The 13,132-nt window shown below is 42.9% G+C and overlaps 1 pseudogene across 1 annotated transcript in view; it reads right to left on the bottom strand.

Moving 5' to 3' along the window:
• Positions 1 to 4,195: 4,195 nt before the first annotated feature.
• Positions 4,196 to 13,132, bottom strand: part of LOC105517684 — an 11,669-nt pseudogene continuing 2,732 nt past the window's right edge. The window contains exons 2-3 of the transcript XR_001002703.1: positions 8,052 to 8,134; positions 4,196 to 4,307 (exon numbers count right to left, since the gene is read on the bottom strand). The product of XR_001002703.1 is annotated as a BTB/POZ domain-containing adapter for CUL3-mediated RhoA degradation protein 3 pseudogene (transcript). The remainder of the gene's footprint in view (positions 4,308 to 8,051; positions 8,135 to 13,132) is intronic.

The following is a 13,132-nucleotide window of genomic DNA, read 5'->3' as shown; positions in this document are numbered from 1 at the left end:
CTTCCTTCCTTCCTTCCTTCCTTCCTTCCTTCCTTCCATCTATCCATCCATCCATCCATCCATCCATCTATTGAGAGATGTGGCAGGGCCTGTATCTCAAGAGAAAGAGAATCCTTTACCCCATCAAAGTGAGATTTATAAAGAACAGATCCAAACATGACTTTCCATTTCTCAAAATTATTTGACGGCCCCATCACTAATCCTTTAATATGGTAGGCAAGGGACTTCAAAATGGAGCCTCACCTTATTTTTTGCTGCCTTAACCCTACATTCAAGCAGTAGTGAACCATTTGTAGTATTGGAACACATCATGTTATTCTATACCCAGACTTCCATTTCACTGGATGGGCAATCCATTGCAACCCACATCGTAAGCCCTGGAATTGTTTGCTAGAAATCATCCTAGTTGGCTTCATCCAAGTATCCTGAGTAACACAGAGCTTGGCATATAGTAGATCCCAATAGTTTTTGTTGAGCAGGTAATTCAATATAACCAGGCAGTTCTGAAGAATAAAGAAATGACAGGTACACTGTCACAGATCTTTGCCTGGGAGAGATGAGGACATGTCCAATGTATTCTAAGATCACAGGATCAAAAATGAGCAGAGGTTAAAAATAAAAAGACTGACCACTTCCAGGAGTGGTGAAGATAAGGAGTCATTAGAAATCTCATACCCTACTGGTAGGAGTGTAAAGTGGCACAACCATATGGAAAACAATTTGGCAGCTTCTTAAAAAGCCAAACATATACTTACCATACCATTCAGCCAGCCTGGTCCTAGGCATTCACTCAAGAGAAAAGAAAGTATACATCCATAGAGATGTGGTACACAAATGTTCACAAAAGTCTTATTTCTAATAGCTAAAATATGGAAACAATTTAGATGTTTCCAGTAAAACAACGGGTGAATGGATGAACAAACTGTGGTACATCCATACAGTAAAACACTTCTCAGTAATAAAAAGCAATGAACTATTGATGCAAAAAGGATGAATTGCAAAGTAACGATGCTACATGAAGGTAGCCAAAGAAAGAGTATGAACTGTATGACTCCATTTATTTATAATTCTAGAAAATGCAAACTCACGATAGAAAGCAAGCTAGGGCTTCCTGAGAATGGAAGAGGAAGGGGTAAGAAGGAGATATTATAAAAGGAGTATGCAAAAACTTTTGGAAATGATGAGCATATTCACTATTTTGATTATGATAGTTTTGACGGTGTGTAGGTAAGTGAAGACGCATCTAATTCTACACTTCGAGTATGTGCAATTTATTGAATGTCAATTATACCTTGATAAAGATGCATAAAAATAAATAACTGAGCAAGGCATATGCTTTATGAGAAAACAGTCATTGTGGTTTGGGGAAATAACAATGAGACACTAAGAGGGTAATGGGAACACTTTGATTTTGGAAGTGTAAGTTAGAGATTAAGGGTGGCACTTCAGAAAAGGAAAAATCTAAGAAAAATGTCTAACAGTCAAGGCTGTCCAGTGATAAAATAAACTGGCCTTGGAGGTAGTGAGTTCCTAGTCCCTGGAAGCATTTAATTTGATGACCATTAAATAGCCCTTGAAATGGATTCTTGCCCTGGTTGGCCAATTATCTTCTATGAGCCCTAAGATTCTTTTAATCTCTGATACTTACTTGTTCACCAAGAAGACACTGGCAGGGAATATTTGCTGGTAGCAAACTCCCTGTCACTGATGCTCATGAAAACAACCAGTAGGAATTTTCCTCAAGAATAAAAGAAGTGAAAATAATTCAAAGGCATAGGACTTCAAAGAAGTCGAGTTGAAAGGAAATCAGTTCTTCAGAAACAGGAATTACTAGTGAGTACAAAGAGAAGAGTGAGTGATGGAGCTTTGGGGAGAGGGCAGCTGGGTTGCTGAAGTCTGGGTGTGAGAATATCAGGGAGGGGAGTAGGCACTGGAGTCTAGAAAACCCAGGGTGTGGGTATAAAAAACAGAACTGGAGTCGTGAGCAGGGATTGGGAGGCTGGGGTCTTGGGATGCTTCCTCACAGATGCTGTTGGACTTGCTGTGGAAATAACTTCCCAAAGAACAAAATATACCCCTGTGTTCAAAAACTTTCAGTAGCCTCCTGTTGCACTTAGAATACCATTAAAATGATTTACCAGGGCTACACAGATACTGCTAAGTGAAAACAGCAAGATGCCAATAAATGGGTAACAAAAATGCAATGGTTTTAAAAACAAAGACAATGAAAAGTCTTTTATTATGAATGTGTATTCTATGTGAGCATTTTGCACAAGGGTATCAGTCTCGATTATTACACTAAATTAAAACTTCTCCTTAAGCCTGGCCCAGGTCGCCAACAAGCCCCACTCTGGCATATGGCACTGCTCTGAGGGGGAGACAGGGATAATCGCTGGAAGCAGAGGGCGTCCAAAGAGGAGCAGTTGTGATCCCCACCAGCCACCTGGATGAAGCAATTAAACAATTGACTGAGTGAATCTAACAAATGCCAAAGGGATTAAAATTGATTTGGGTAAAAGAATAATGAGTTCAGTTTCCTCATTTCTGAAAACCAAGGTGAGAGTTAAGGGCAGACCCTTCCCCAATTCCACGTATCTTCCTTAGTCCATAAAAGAGAGGATATCACTCTTGCCTTGTGGGAAGAAAGTTGCCAACTCTTTTTATCCATGAGTCCTCTCCAGGAAAACAAGGAATGAATGCAATTGCTCAGAGAGCAGCACTCACCAGAACATGACTTATTAAAGGGCAGGGATAGGGTATTGCAGAGTTAGGGCCCACCATTTACCACATGCTCTTTGCATACCCCCCAGACACCCCCTTTCTCCATCTTCAGTGCCCTATAGGCCTGTGGACCTCACCCCTCGATGGCTATCTCAAAGTCAGGCCTGACCTGTAAGTCAATAGTCTATAACTTAGTGAAGAAGGTGACGTGGTTTCGCTCTGTGTCCTCACCCAAATCTCATCTTGTAGCTCCTGTAATTCCCACGTGTTGTGGGAGGGACCCAGTGGGAGATGACTGAATCACGGGGCGGGTCTTTCCTGTGCTGTTCCCGTGATAGTGGCAATAATGAATGGGTCTCATGAGACCTCATGGTTTAAAATAAAGGAGTTTCGCTGCACAAGCTCTCTTTTTGCCTGCTGCCATCCGTGTAAGATGTGATCCGCTCCTCCTTGCCTTCCGCCATGATTGGGAGGCCTACCCAGCCATGTGGAACTGTAAGTTCAATAAACCTTTCTTTTGTAAATTGCCCAGTATCAGGTATGTCTTTATTAGCGGTACGAAAATAGACTAATACAGAAGGAGTAAGAAGTTAAGATCTGTTTCTACTCATAACACTTTTGACATCAAATGGGTGGGGTTTTTTCCTTACCAACAGCCAATGATCCAGCTCTTCAGACAACCAACTCAGTGTCCAAGGATCCAATTCTAACACCAACTATCCAGAATTTGCCTCAGACCCCACAGGTTAAGGCCTCGTTCCCACAAGACTGCTCCCACTTCCGATGCTAATTGCAAGTTCTGGGTCTCCTGTACTTCTAATAGACCAACTACAAATCAGGGGTTCCACCACCAGCACCCCCATGTTCAATGGTTTGCTACAATGGCTCATGGAACTCAGGAAAAACCATGTATTTACTATTACTGGTTTATTATAAAGGATACAAATGTCCATCAGATGAAGAGGCACACAGGGTGAGGTCGGAAGGGTCCTAAGCATGGAGACATCTGTCCCTGTGGAGTTGGGGTGTGTCACCTTCCTGGCACATGGATGTGTTCACCAACTCAGCAGCTCTCTGAGTCCATCCAGTTTAGGGGATTTCATGGAAGTTCCATTACATAAGCATGATAGATTAAATCATTGGCCATTTGTGATCAGCTAAATCTCCAGTCCCTTTCCCCTCCCTGAAAGTTCCAACCCTCTAATCACATGGTTGATTCCTCTGGTAATCAGTCCCTATCCTGAAGCTAGCTAGGGGCCCACCAAGAGTCATCTCATTTGCATAAACTCAGGTATGGTTCAAAGTATTATTGAGAGTAAGAGAAGATGCTCCTCTTATCCCTCTGACTCAGAAAATTAAAATGGTTTTAGGGCCTCTATGTTAAGAACTATGGAAGAAGATCAAATATATATTTTTTATTCTATCACAATATCACAGAGGCTCTACTCAGCCTCAGGCCTAGCCATGTTCCCAGTCAAAGTTTGAAACCCTTCTTTGGAACTCGAAATGCTGCTTTGGAAGTGTTGGGGGTGGGGAGGTGCAGCTCTGAATCCAGCGCTTTGTGTGGAAGCTCATTTGTCAGAATTCTGGAAGGGAAGAAAAGGGACTGACAGGATTCATCTGCCATGAATTCTTAGATAGTAAAGCAAATTAGCCTACACATTAATATTGGCCTTAGACACTCTTCTGTCTTCTGATAGCAACAGCAACAACACCACACGCCACCATGAGGCACATATTGTTATCCCCTTTCTACATATGAGTAAGAGAAAACAGAGTTAAAACAGCTAAATTTCCTGACTTGATCATTCCGTGCATGATCATTCTAGGCATGTTACAGAGTCTCACATGTACCCCACAAACGTGAAACAGTATGCATCCATACAAGAAAAAAAGTTTACATAAAAATTAATGAAAATTTCTAAATAAATGCCTAATTAAATAAATAGCATAGTAGAGAGTGGTGGGACCAGGTAAGTTCCAGGAAGTGTTTTTGTTGTTGCTGCTGTTATTTTTTAAGGCAAGGTCTTGATCTGTCACCCAGGCCGGAGTGTAGTGGCACGAACATGGCTAACTGCAGCCTTGACCTCCCAGGCTCAAGCAATCCTCTCACCTCAGCCTCCCAAGTAGCTGAGATCACAGGCACGTACCACCATGCTTGGCTAATTTTTTAATTTTGTAGAGACAGGGTCTTACCATATTGCCCAGGCTGGTCTCAGACTCCTGGGCTCAAGTGATCCTCCCACCTTGGCTTCCCAAAGTGCTGTAATTATAGGCACGAGCCACCATGCCCACCCCAGAGAGCTCTTACTTGCTGCACTATCTCACCTCTTTAAATGCATGAAGGGATGTTCTAATTATTATTATTATAGTTTCAAAAGAGAAAGACACTAAACCAAGGAGGCCCAGTGGCTTATCTAAGCCTAAAATAGGCAGGACAGTGCAGAGAATGCAGTGTGGTGTAGTGGGTAGCTCTTGGGACTTGGTCCCTGAAGATCACGGTTCAAATCCCAGTTATACCATGAGCTTCACCCCTTCATCTGGGAAACTGAACATCCTGACAAGGCTCAGACAAGATCATACACATACAAGCCCTTCATGCATGCAATACTATGTCTGGAAAGCACAGACTTTGTATATAGTAGTTTCTGTTGTCACAGCTGACCAACCTTGAGTTGACCCAGTAGTTCTCCACCCAGGGTGATTCTGTCCCCCAGGGGACCCCGGGCAATGTCACAATTGACATCCAGTGAGTAGATGCCAGGGATGCTGTGAAATATCCTACAATGCACAGGACATCTCCTTGTAACAAAGAATCATCCAGCCCAAAATGTCAGTAGGACCCAGGCTGAGAAGCACTGGTTTGGAATAAATTCATGGCATTTAAAGCAATTCGGGAGTAGAGTTGATGCTCAATAAATACTTGTTGAACATATGAATAAATAAATAATCAAGTTCTGCAATGTTGCCTACAATGTGGTTATCTGAGAGCAGTGTTAGAGCAAGTAAACGGGTGGTAAATAAGCCAGGGAGACTGAGGGATAGGCAACATCCTTGCTCCTCAAAGTATGGTCCAGCAGCTTCACCATCACCTGTGCACCTGTTACAAAGGGAGCATCCCAGATTCCATCCCAGACCTACTGAGTCAGAATCTGCATTTTAACAAGATCCCCAGAGAACTCACAGGCATGTTCAGGTTTGAAAAACACCATCCTAGAGTCTGCATTCGGGGGCAGGTTATATCCAATAGCAGCCCTAGGTTCCAACCGATTAGTGCAGAAACTAAGGTCTCTTTAAGATCAGTTCTGCTGAAGCGTCCCTCTTGGCTATAACCAAGCTCTATCCACAGGTGGTATTTCCACCTGGATACTCTCCATTTGGATAAAGGAGAACACGTCCCCCAGGCACTGAGCAGGGCCTTCTCTCTCTTTGTTCACAAAGTAGAGCACTGAGTATAATGAAATATGGCACATCATCAATACCCCCTATGCAGAAACTGCACGGGATGCTACAGCTGAAAAATTCCTTGAAAAGGAAAAGAAAATCGTATTGCAACTTTTATTTGGAGTTTGATTACTTCATTGTCTTTTACCCTCCAGGTGAAGGGACAGCCAAGAAAAACACATTCTGCATGATGCTATGAGCTCAGTTTCTTAGTTCTGAATGCTGCTCAGACTTTGTCCTGTGGCACCAGGAAAGGAAAAGAGGTGCTTTGCATCAGCCACAAAGCCAAACATGTCCCCCAATCAGGGTAATCATATTCTTCCTTCAAATACTAACAGGTCATCAGAACTCAATATTTATTGAGCATTGCCTAAATACCATGGCACTATTCTAAGTATTTTACATATATTAATGCATTTAGTACTTACACACCCTTTGAGGTAGAAACTACCAAATTCTTCACTTTATAGATAAGGAAGTTCATGCATAGAGAAGTTAAGTAACTTTCCTGAGGTCAGACAGCTAAAAAGCAAGTGATGAAGCTAAGACTGGAACCCAGAAATCTGGCTTCAGAGCCAGTGTTCTTAATCCTTCAACCCTACTGCTTATATTTTAGATTTTATAAGAATAACTAAGATGAAATCTCTGCTCTGATGGGGTATTCAGCCTGGTAAAGGGAAATAGATAAACAGATACAACACACATATCAGGCATTTAGAGCAAAGACGTACTGTTTTCTCCATTTAGTACCAGTCGTATTATATCTCTCATATTATTTGTCCTTATTATTTATTTACTTGAGATAGAGTTTTGCTCTGTCACCCAGGCTGGAGTGCAGTGGCGTGATCTTGGCTCACTGCAGCCTCTGCCTCCTGGGGTCAAGCGATTCTCCTGCCTCAGCCTCCCAAGTAGCTGTGATTACTGGCATGCGCCACCACGCCTGGCTAATTTTTGTATTTTTAGTAGAGATGGGGTTTCACCTTCTTGGCCAGGCTGGTCTTGAACTCCTGACCTCAGGTGATCTGCCTGCCTCAGCCTCCCAAAGTGCTAGGATTATAGGCATGAGCCACCCTACTCGGCTTATTTGTCCTTATTCTAATTTGACTCAATGATTTAGAATCAACAAGCATGCTATATAACAGGTCAGGTACGTACTAGGTAGTCATTAAATAATAGTTGAGAGAATGAATAAATAAAATAATTAATGGCCAGGCACAATGGTTCACACCTATAATCCCAACACTTTGGGAGGCTTAGGTGGGAGGATCACTTGACCCCAGGAGTTCCAGACCAACCTGGGCAACACGGCAAAAACCCTGTCTCCACACACACACACAAAAAAAAACCCCACAAAAATTAGCCCAGGATGGTGGTATGTGCCTGTAATCCCAGCTACTCGGGAGTCTGAGCGGGGAAGATGACCTGAGCCCAAGAAGTCAAGGCTGTGGTGATCTGTGATCCCATCACTGCACTCTAGCCTGAATGATGAGAGTAAAACTCTGTCTAAAAAATATATATAATAATTATTAACAAATGAACATGGTCCTTCAATTAATTTTCAAGAAAGTAAGGCACTATGGATGGTAATAGGCTCTTAAAGCAAATACCTGCTTTTTTCTTTCTATCCAGCACTATCCCCCAACCTCCCTCCTTAATTTGTAGAATTTCCCCTTTTCCCAGCTCCTCCCATGTTCTTCCCACTGGAGCTGTAACAGCTTTGCATTGCAACACCTCTGGTCTTAGCCAACTGGCCATGGGTAAGCTCCTGAAATAGCTGGGACAATGAGTTACCTTCTTTAGGAATTTTGGAAGCAGGAGAAAAAAGATCGGTACAACTTTTCCAAGTAGTCAAAGCTGTACAATGAAACAAACAAACAAAAAGATACCTGTTGGCCGCCACATTTTCAACCCCAGGGAGGCAGCTCATCTGTATCCCAAGAGCTCCATAACGCTTTATGCTAATATGCAGCTAAGAGCCAAAGATGAGAGATGGAGAGAAATTACTTCTGACATCGTTCAAGTCTCTGTTTCCAGACACTTAACCTCTGAGGTTTCATTTTCTCTTTCATAAAAGAGAGAGAGGGTGGGAGGATTACATCCTGCAAGGCTACAATTGTGCTGTTCAAGGAAGAGGGGCTCTAACCAGGCAACAATGCCCAAGTAAGGGGAAAGTTCACTCACTCCCCTGTATTTAAACTCACAGCCTCTAGCACCAGAGTAAAACCAGTTGAAGGAATCCAATTCCTTTTGAGCTTGAACTCCACCAAACAGCCCTCTAATTCTAGAGCACAGGTGATATGCCCTGACTGATGACATGAACGGGTAAGTTTCTATAATAGGGGCGTCTCATGTTTCTCATGAACAAAATGGCATGCTAAATTTACAAAACTGGCCTCCTGTGTCTTCGGATGCCGTGAGCCCTCTCTCAGGGTCTGCTCACCAAGAGGGGCTCAGCATTACAAATTTTGCTCCCATAGGGCTGAAAGAGCATAACCACTTGGCTCTTTCATACCAAGCATCTAGCATCTAGGAAGACGGTTTCCAGTCCCATTACAAGGCTACGATGCTCTTCGCTGAAGAAGCACAGAACCATCAGTGAGTTCCAAAACCATACCATGGCTCGATGCAAACAGCCCTTCAGATTCTCTAGATATCTGTTTTTCCCGTCTTGCTCTGAACATCCTCAGAGGCCACTGACATAAAGGAGGAAGTTTAAATGAGATGATTCTTCTGCAGGCTTCAACCGCCGCAGTTCCATCTGAAATGCTTTAAATATTTGGGTTTTGCGTATAACATGTGATATATTCTGACATTTTCTATTTTCTTTCTTTTTTGAGACAGGGTCTCACTCTGGTCACCCAGGCTAGAGTGCAGTGGTGCAATCATAGCTCACTGCAGCCTCAACTTCCTGGGGCTTCAGTGATCCTCCCATTTCAGCCTCCTAAGTAGCCTCAGCCTGTATGTTGTGCACCACCACGCCTGGCTAATTTTTTTTTTTTTTTTTGAAACTGAGTCTTGCTCTGTCACCCAGGCTGGAGTGCAGTTGCGCAACCTTGGCTCACTGCAACCTCCGCCGCCTGGGTTCAAATTATTCTCCTGCCTCAGCCTCCCGAGTAGCTGGGACTATAGGCGCATGCCACCATGCCCACTAATTTTTTGTATTTTTAGTAGAGACAGGGTTTCACTGTGTTAGCCAGGATGGTCTCGATCTCCTGGCCTTGTGATCTGCCCGCCTTGGCTTCCCAAAGTGCTGGGATGTCAGGCATGAGCCACCGCATCTGGCCACTAATTTTTATCATTATTTTGGTAGAGACAGGGTCTTACTACATTGCCCAGGCTTGTCTTGAACTCAAGCAATCCTCCCACCTCAGCCTCCCAAAGTGCTGGAATTACAGGTATGGGTCACTATACCTGGCCCTATTTTACTTTTTTTAGAATGGAAAAAGCAGCTATGGCCCACAAAATGAATGTCATGATCCCCTAATGGGCCCCAACCTGAAGTTTGAAAAGCATTACTCCAGCATGCCCACAGAACACGTTCCAGCTGGGATTTGCATCCAATGAATTCGCTAGGTCAAAGGTCACCAACCAGTTCCCACAGACAGCAAGGGTCCTTCGAACTTAAGCCCAACATGGCTGGCTAACATAATGTTACAAACAAAACCTAGAAGTTTCACCTCCAGAAGCTCTAAATGGAGACATGTACATTCTAAGACTCTAGCCGTGCTTGGGGAGAAAAAAATAAATAGAAGGTTATGTGGCACAGTGTCTGTATTCCCACACAATTGCAACTAGCAGGAGCTGAAGTAGATGTCTGATTCCCTCTGCTCTCTCCCAAAATATAAGTTCTGAACGGTAAGCAATTCCAAGACCACGTGGGCTCACCCCAGGGCCTCCAAGTCCGTCCATCTGCCAAGCCTCCTGCTGAAAATCCCATCTCACCATGGATTCTGCAAGTCTGGCCAGCTCTCCTTTTGATAAATGCCCTTTGCTAAGATGCAGGTCAGTGTAATTTTCCAAAAGGTTAGGAGGAGTGACTGCCTAGAGAGGACTCGCTTATTATTTCAAATGCCACCCATCCCATTCTCTAACATTTACTGAGTTATTTACAACTTGATTCTTGCTGTACCTGCCAGTATGTCTGACCTGCTTCAGTCTCTCCTCTCATCACCGTCTCTACAGCCCTGAAACAGGAGCTAGTGGCTATTGGCCGTGCCTCTGAGAGCCAGGGTGGTTTCTAACCTAAGATAGGGAAAGTCACCCTAATAGGTAATTTTTGCACCAAGTCATGCCTTAAACGTTGATAAAATTCACCTGTTTTGAGGCATGTATGGTTGTTGATTTTTTCCATGGGGCCGCAGATGTTTAGTCCATTTTCAATTTGTTCAGCCAGATTAAAAACCCAGTACTAATGTTTAAACTAGCAAACCTCAAAAAGACTTCATTTCTCCTCTAAACAATATGTGGCATTTGTTTGGGTCAGTAACTTCAGTTAAAGATACTTTTTGGGGACAACTATTTATCCCATAAGCCTGTTGAAGTTATAATAAAAATAGTAACAATCATGATAACATGAATGTCTGTCAAGTATTCAGTGTCTGCTATGCACCAAGCATGATGCATGGTATTCAGCCTTTGGCTATATATAAATATACATTGCTAGGGAGAGTTTTATATATAGTTTATATCAGCAGCCTTTTTGGCACCATGGGCCAATTTTGTGGAAGACGATTTTTCCACAGACTGGGGTCAGCAGACGGGGTGATTGTGGGATGATTCAAGTGCGTTACATTTATCAAGCACTTTATTTCCATTATTATTACATTATAATATATAATGAAGTGATTATACAACTCACTATAATATAAAATCAGTAGGAGCCCTGAGCTTGTTTTCCTGCAACTAGACAGTCCCATCTGCAGCGAGACAGTGACAAGGCATTAGATCCTCATCTAGGAGGGTGCAACCTAGATTCCTTGCACATGCAGTTCACAACAGGGTTCCTGCTCCTATGAGAATCTAATGCTGCCACTAATCTGACAGGAGGCAGAGCTCAGGTGGTGATGCTAGGAATGGGAAGCAGCTGTAAATACAGATGAAGTGTTGCTCGCTGCTCACCTTCTGCTGTGTGGCCTGGTTCCTAACAGGGCACAGACTGGTACCAGTCTATGATCTGGGGGGTTGGGGACCCCAGGTTTATATGGTTATATGTAGTTAATATTAGCTATATATATAGTTTTATATGTATTGTTATAGTTTTATATATACATACAGTCATTTAACTCACAACATCTTCACAAGTTAGGTATCAGATAATTATTTCTCCTTTACAAACAAATGAAGGCTGAGAGCTACAATGACTTTCCTAGGACTACTCACTTATTATCAGAGTCAGGAGTAGATTTCAGGACTGTCCGTACTTTCTATCCTATCCACTGCCTGTCAATCATAGTTATACCAAGAACCATCACTTCGGAGCCAGCGTCTATACCCTTATATACATCAAAGCACTGAGATTACTCAATAAGCCAACTGTGAAAATTCCCTTTGTCATGAGCTTTCTTTTGGTCTGGAATAAGAATTCTGGAGCTTGAGTGAATCCAGCCTCCTTCTTCCCACGGGACTAGGAGATCTTGGTCTTATGGCCTAACGTGGTTGAATAGCTCGACACTGGAATTAGATTAACCAGGATTGGAATCCTGCTTTCCTCATTTACTAGTTACAAGATGTTGGGCAAGTCACTAAACCTCTCTGAGCCTTAGTTTCCTCATCTAAAAGAAAGGGAAAAGCTAATAATTTCTGCCTCATAGGATTATGGTATGGAAAAAGTGAGGTTCTACATGTAAAGCTCCTGTGGCTGGAGCTGTGATAAATAAATGTTAGACACTGTCATAATTAACTCTCTGAAGGCTGCTGCTTCAGGAGCTGTTAGAGCCATCTTACATGGCTTCATTCTTACAAATTGAAATCTGTAAAAATAGAACATGATACCTTTACACTATTGGGACAAAGTTTTTACCCTTCATCCTACCCTATCCTCCACCCACAATGCCACCAACCCCTCTTCCTCCTCTGCAGACAGAAGCCATCCTCCAGGCTTTGAAAAGTGGGGAAATGAAAAGTTGCGGAGCGGACCCAGGAAAGCCCCAGGTTGTGTGTCCCAGGCTTGTCTTGAGAGGTTCCACCTTCACCATCTCTAGGACCTTCTGTTCCTCAGTTCACATTAGTAAGCATTTCCAACCCCTATTAGACTTACTCTGGGGTCTTAAGAATATACATTTCACTGATTTTACTCCACATGTTCTTCCCTCTCTCCTCCCCTTCTTTTTCTCCCCGTCTCTTCTCCTTCCCCGCATGCCCCTTCCTCACTTTTTTATCTAGCATAATAAGGTTATATCTTGACCTATGAGTGCTCAGACCTGGCCAGCACTATCTGCTGCATTATCTGAATCACCATCCTGGTTCAGAACCAAGTGTGGGCTGCAAGGAAGGACTTGAATGCTCTCATCCCAATAAATATTTATTTTCTGATCATGACGCTCTTTGTGCAACATCAGATCTACACTGGTTTCCTAGGGCTGCCATAACCAATGACCACAAACTTGGAAATGTAAAGCCTCCAAGAAAGAATCCTTCCTTGCCTCTTCCAGTTTCTGGTGGGTCCAGGGATTCCTTGGGTTGTCTGTTTTCTCCTCTCTGCGTCTTTTCCTTATCTGTCTCTTATAAAGACAAGTGTCACTGGATTCAGGTCTTGCCCTGACATTAGGATGATCTCATTTCAAGATCCTTTACTTTGCTGAACAGAGGTTACTAGAGGGTGGAAAGGGTGGGGTGGAAGGTGGGGTATAGGTATAGGTATAATGTACAGGGTATAAAATATCAGCTCAGGAGGAATAAGTTCTAGTGTTCCATAACACTGTAGGATGACTATGGTTAACAATAATATATATTTTCTTTTTTTTTTTTT

Source organism: Colobus angolensis, unplaced genomic scaffold (genome assembly GCF_000951035.1).
Source record: "Colobus angolensis palliatus isolate OR3802 unplaced genomic scaffold, Cang.pa_1.0 Scaffold305, whole genome shotgun sequence".
NCBI lineage: Eukaryota > Metazoa > Chordata > Mammalia > Primates > Cercopithecidae > Colobus > Colobus angolensis.
The sequence above is the reverse complement of the archived record's forward strand: the minus strand, read 5'-3'. Positions and strand labels throughout refer to the sequence as shown.